Below are 6,514 nucleotides of genomic sequence, written 5' to 3'. Positions count from 1 at the left end.
CAGGAGAGGTGAGTGAGCTACCCAAGGACCAGACACCACCCCACACAACCTACCCCCTGTCCTCCTGTCCCACCTACCCCCTGTCCTCCTTCCCCCCTACCCCCTGTCCTCCTACCCCCTCTCCTCCTGTCCCCACTACCCCCTCTCCTCCTGTCCCCACTACCCCCTGTCCTCCTGTCCCCGCTACCCCCTGTCCTCCTGTCCCCGCTACCCCCTGTCCTCCTGTCCCCACTACCCCCTGTCCTCCTGTCCCCGCTACCCCCTGTCCTCCTGTCCCCCTACCCCCTGTCCTCCTGTCCCCACTACCCCCTGTCCTCCTGTCCCCCTATCCCCTCTCCTCCTGTCCCCACTACCTCCTGTCCCCCTACCCCACTACCCCCTCTCCTCCTACCCCACGACCCCTCTCCTCCTGTCCCCAACTACCCCCTCTCCTCCTGTCCCCACTACCCCTGTCCTCCGTCCCCACTACCCCCTCTCCTCCTGTCCCCACTACCCCCCTGTCCCCCTGTCCCCCCTACCCCCTGTCCTCCGTCCCCACTACCCCCTGTCCTCCTGTCCCCTCTACCCCTGTCCTCCTGTCCCCTCTACCCCCTGTCCTCCTGTCCCCTCTACCCCCTGTCCTCCTGTCCCCTCTACCCCCTGTCCCCTCTACCCCCTGTCCTCCTGTACCCCCTACCCCCTGTCCTCCTGTCCCCCCTACCCCCTGTCCTCCTGTCCCCCTACCCCCTGTCCCCCCTACCCCCTGTCCTCCTATCCCCCTACCCCCTGTCCTCCTCACCCCCTCTCCTCCTGTCCCCCCTACCCCCTGTCCCCCTACCCCCTGTCCTCCTGTCCCCTACCCCCTGTCCTCCTGTCCCCCCTACCCCCTGTCTCCTACCCCACTACCCCTTCTCCTCCTGTCCCCACTACCCCCTCTCCTCCTGTCCCAACTACCTCCTCTCCTCCTGTCCCCGCTACCCCCTGTCCTCCTGTCCCCGCTACCATCCTGTCCCGCTCACCCCCTGTCCTCCTGTCCCCCTACCCCTGTCCTCCTGCCCCACATACCCCTGTCCTCCTGTCCACACTACCCCCTCTCCTCCTGTCCCCCTACCCCTTCTCCTCCTGTCCCCCCACTACCCCCTGTCCTCCTGCCCCCATCCCCTCTCCTCCGTCCCACTTCCTCCTGTCCCCACTACCCCTCTCCTCCTGTCCCCACTACCCCCTGTCCCCTACCCCCCTCTCCTCCTACCCCCTGTCCTCCTCCTCCACCTACCCCCTCTCCTCCTGTCCCCCCTACCCCCTGTCCTCCTATCCCCTGTCCCCCACTACCCCCTGTCCTCCTCTCCCCCTACCCTCTCCCCTGTCCCCCCTACCCCTGCCCCCTCTACTCCCTGTCCCCTATCCCCCTACCCCTGTCCTCCTATCCCCGGTCCCCACTACCCCCCTGTCCTCCTGTCCCCCCTACCCCCTGTCTCCTGTCCCCCCTACCCCCTGTCCTCCTGTCCCCCTACCCCCTCTCCTCCTGTCCCCACTACCACCCCCCTCTCCTCCTGTCCCCACTACCCCCTCTTCCTCCTGTCCAACTACCTCCTCTCCTCCGTCCCCGCTACCCCCTGTCCTCCTGTCCCCGCTACCCCCTGTCCTCCTGTCCACACTTCCCCCTGGCCTCCTGTCCACACTACCCCCCTGTCCTCCTCTGTCCCCACTACCCCCTGTCCTGCCTGTCCCCCTATCCCCTCTCCTCCTGTCCCCACTTCCTCCTGTCCCCACTACCCCTCTCCCTCCTGTCCCCACTACTCCTGTCCCCCCTATCCCCTGTCCTCCTGTCCCCCCTACCCCCTGTCCTCCTGTCCCCACACCCCCTGTCTTCCTGTCCCCCTACCCCCTGTCCCCCTACCCCCTGTCCTCCTGTCCCCACTACCTCCTGTCCCTCTACACCCCCTGTCCTCCTGTCCACACTACCCCTGTCCTCCTGTCCCCCTACCCCCTCTCCTCCTGTCCACACTACCCCTGTCCCCTATCCCCTCTCTCCTGTCCCCACTACTACCTCCTGTCCCCCTACCCACTACCTCCTCTCCTCCTGTCCCCCCTACCCCTCTCCTCCTGTCCCACTACCCCCTCTCTCCTGCCCCCACTACCCCCTCTCCTCCGGTCCCAACTACCTCCTCTCCTCCTGTCCCCGCTACCCCCTGTCCTCCTGTCCCCGCTACCCCTGTCCTCCTGTCCACACTTCCCCTGCCTCCTGTCCACACTACCCCCTGTCCTACTGTCCCCACTACCCCCTGTCCTCCTGTCCCCTATCCCTCTCTCCTGTCCCCACTTCCTCCTGTCCCCACTTACCCCCTCTCCTCCTGTCCCCACTCCTCCGTCCCCCTATCCCCTGTCCTCCTGTCCCCCCTACCCCTGTCCTCCTGTCCCCACTACCCCCTGTCCTCTGTCCCCCCTACCCCCTGTCCCCCCTACCCCCTGTCCTCCTGTCCCCACTACCTCCTGTCCCCTCTACCCCTGTCCTCCTTCACCACTACCCCCTGTCCTCCTGTCCCCCTACCCCCTCTCCTCCTGTCCACACTACCCCCTGTCCCCCTATCCCCTCTCCTCCTGTCCCCACTACCTCCTGTCCCCCTACCCCACTACCTCCTCTCCTCCTGTCCCCACTACCCCCTCTTCCTCCTGTCCCCACTACCCTCTGTCCTCCTGTCCCCCCTACCCCTTCCTCCTGTCCCCAACCCCCTGTCCTCCTGTCCCACCTACACCCTCTCCTCCTACCCCCCTACCCCCTCTCCTCCCTTCCCACCCCCCCCGCGCCCCCCCCCCTACCCCCTCCCTCCCCCCCCTACCCCCTCTCCTCCTGACCCCCTACCCCCTCTCACTCCTACCCCCCTACCCCCTCTCCTCCTGTCCCCCACTACCCCCTGTCCTCCTACCCCACTACCCCCTCTTCCTCCTTCCCCACTACCCCCTCTCTCCTGTCCCCACTACCCCCTGTCTTCCTGTCCCCTACCCCCTGTCCTCCTGTCCCACCTACCTCCTTCCTCCTGTCCCGCTACCCCCTGTCTCCTGTCCCAACTACCTCCTCTCCTCCTGTCCCATACTACCTGCCTCTCTCTCCCCGCTACCCCCTGTTCTCCTGTCCCCGTACCCCCTGTCTTCTGTCCCCGCTCCCCCTGTCCTCCTGTCCACACTACCACCCTGTCCTCCTTCCCCCTATGCCCCTTCCTCCTGTCCCCTACCTCATGCCCCCTAACCCACTACCCACCCCCTCTCCTCCTGTCCCCACTACCCCCTGTCCCCCTACCCCCTCTCCTTCTGTCCCACCTACCACCTCCTCTCCTACCCCCTACCCCCTCTCCTCCTGTCCCCACTACCTCCATCCCTCCTTGTCCCACCTGACCCCCTCCCTCCTAACCCCCTACCTCCTGCCCCCCTACCCCACTACCCCCTCTCCTCCTGTCCCCACTACCCCTCTCCTCCTGTCCCACTACCCCTCTCCTCCTGTCCCCACTACCCCCCTTCTCTCCTGTCCCCCTACCCCCTGTCCTCCTGTCCCCCCCTACCCCCTGTCCTCCTGTCCCCTCTACCTCCTGTCCCCCTAATCCCCCTGTCCTCCTGTCCCCGCTACCCCTGTCCTCCTTCCCCCTACCCCCTGTCCTCCTCCCCCCTCTCCTCCTGTCCCCACTACCCCCTGTCCTCCTGTCCCACTATCCCCTGTCCTCCTGTCCCCCTACCCCCTGTCCCTCCTATCCCTACCCCTAGTCCTCCTGTCCCCCTAGTCCCCACTACCTCCCTGTCCCTCCTGTACCCCCCTACCCCCTGTCCCTCCTGTCCCCTCTACCTCCTGTACCCCCTACCCCCTGTCCTCCCTGTCCCCCTCCTACCCCCTGGTCCTCCTCTCCCCCTACCCCTGTCCTCCTACCCCCTCTCCTCCTGTCCCCACTACCCCCTGTCCTCCTGTCCCCACTATCCCCTGTCCTCCTGTCCCCCCTACCCCTGTCCTCCATCCCCCTACCCCCTGTCCTCCTACCCCTGTCCCCCTGTCCCACTACCCCCTGTCCTCCTGTCCCCTCTACCCCCTGTCCTCCTGTCCCACCTACCTCCTGTCACCCCTACCCCCTGTCCTCCTACCCACCTACCCCCCTTCTCCTCCTGTCCCCACTACCTCCTGTCCTCCTGTCCCACTACTCCTCTCCTCCTGTCCCCACTACCCCTGTCCCCACTACCCTCTGTCCTCTGTCCCCCCTACCCCTGTCCTCCTGTCCACACTACCCCCTGTCTCCTGTCCCCTATCCCCTCTCCTCCTGTCCCCACTACCGTCCTGTGCCCCCTACCCCCTACCCCTCTCCTCCTGTCCCCACTACCCCTCTCCTCCTGTCCCCTCTACCCCTGTCCTCCTGTCCACACTACCCCTGTCCTCCTACCCCCTATCCCTCTTCCTCCTGTCCCCACTCCGCCCTCTCCTCCTGTCCCCCCTACCCCCTGTCCCCCCCTACCCCCCTCTCCTCCTGTCCCCCCTACCCCTCTCCTCCTGTCCCACTACCCCCTCTCCTCCTGTCCCCACTACCCCTCTCCTCCTGTCCCCCTACCCCTGTCCTCCTGTCCCCACTACCCCTGTCCTCCTACCCCCTCTCCTGTCCCACCTACCCACCTTCCCTACCCCCTACCCCCTCTCCTCCTACCCCCCCTACCCCTCTCCTCCTGTCCCCCTACCCCCTGTCCCTCCTACCCCCCTACTCCCCTCCCTCCGTCCCACTACCCCCTCTCCTCCTGTCCCACTACCCCCTTCTCCTGTCCCCGTCTACCCCCTGTCCCCTCCTGTCCAACTCTCCTCCTGCTCCTCTCCCCGCTACCCCCTGTCCTCCTGTCCCCACTACCTCCTTCTCCCCTGTCCCAACTACCCTCTCTCTCCTCCTGTCCGCCCTACCCCTGTTCTCCTGTCCCCGCTTACCCCCTGTCTCCTGTCCCCCTACCCCCTCGTCCTCCTGTCCACACTACCCCCTGTCCTCCTGTCCCCCTATCCCCTCTCCCCTGTCCCCACTCCTCCTGTCCCCCTATATACCCCTACCCCCTCTTCTCCTGTCCCCCACTACCCCCCCCTGTCCCCCTACACCCCCTCTCCCCTGTCCCCACTACCCCCTCTCCTCCTGTCCCATCCTACCCCCTCCCTCCTACCCCCCCTACCCCCTCTCTCCTGTTCCCCACTACCCCCTCTCCTCCTTCCCACCTACCCCCTCTCCTCCTACCCCCCTACCCTCCTGCCCCTCCTACCCCCACTACCCCCTCTCCTCCTGTCCCCACTACCCCCTGTCTTCCTGTCCCCCTACCCCCGCCCTGTCCCCTCCTGTCCTCAACTACCCCTCTCCTCCTGTCCCCTACCCCTGTCCTCCTGTCCCACTACCTCCTCTCCTCCTGTCCCCACCACTACCTCCTCATCTCTCCTGTACCCGCCTACCCCCTGTTCCCTGTCCCCGCTACCACCTGTCTTCTGTCCGCACACCCTGTCCTCCTGTCCACATACCCCCTGTCCTACTGTCCCCTATCCCCTCTCCTCCTGTCCCCATACCTCCTGCCCCTAACCCACTACCACCCCCTCTCCTCCTGTCACCACTACCCCCTGTCCCCCCTACCCCCTCTCTCTGTCCATACCCCCTTACCTCCTGTCCCACCTACCCCCTCTCCTCCTACCCCCTACCCCCTCTCCTCCTGTCCCCACTACCCCTTCCTCCTGTCCACCTACCCCTCTCCTCCTACCCCCTACCCCTGCCCCCCTACCACTCCACCCTCTCCTCCTGTCCCACTACCTACCCCCTCTCCTCTCTGTCCCCACTACCCCTCTCCTCCTGTCCCCACTACCCCCTCTCCTCCTGTCCCCCTACCCCTTCTCCTCCTGTCCCCCCTACCCCTTTCCTCCTGTCCCCCTACCCCCTGTCCTCCTGTCCCCTCTACTCCTGTCCCCCCTACCCCCTGTCCTCTCTGTCCCCCTACCCCCTGTCCTCCTCTCCCCCTACCCCCTGTCTCCTACCCCCTCCTCCTGTCCCCACTACCCCCTGTCCTCCTGTCCCCTACCCCCCTCTCCTGTCCCCACTATCCCCTGTCATCCTGTCCCCCCTACCCCCTGTCCTCCTATCCCCCTACCTCCTGTCCCCTGTCCCCACTACCCCTGTCCTCCTGTCCCCCCTACCCCCCTGTCCTCCTGTCCCCTCTACCTCCTGGTCCCCCCTACCCCTTGTCCTCCTGTCCCCCGTACCCCCTGTCCTCCTCTCCCCTACACCCTGTTCCTCCTACCCCCTCTCACTCTGTCCCCACTACCCCCCTGTCCTCCTGTCCCCACTATCCCCTGTCCTCCTGTCCCCCCTAACCCCCTGTTCCTCCTATCCCCCTACCAACCCCCCTGTCCTCCTACCCCCTGTCCCCTGTCCCCCTACCCCCCTGTCCTCCTGTCCCCGTCATACCCCTGTCACTCCACTGTCCCCTCTACCCCCCTGTCCTATCCTGTCCCACCTACCTCCTGTCCCCCTACCCCCTGGTCCTCCTACCCCCA

This window comes from Salvelinus namaycush, chromosome 33 (assembly GCF_016432855.1).
Source record: "Salvelinus namaycush isolate Seneca chromosome 33, SaNama_1.0, whole genome shotgun sequence".
Lineage (NCBI taxonomy): Eukaryota > Metazoa > Chordata > Actinopteri > Salmoniformes > Salmonidae > Salvelinus > Salvelinus namaycush.
Note: the sequence above shows the minus strand (reverse complement) of the source record.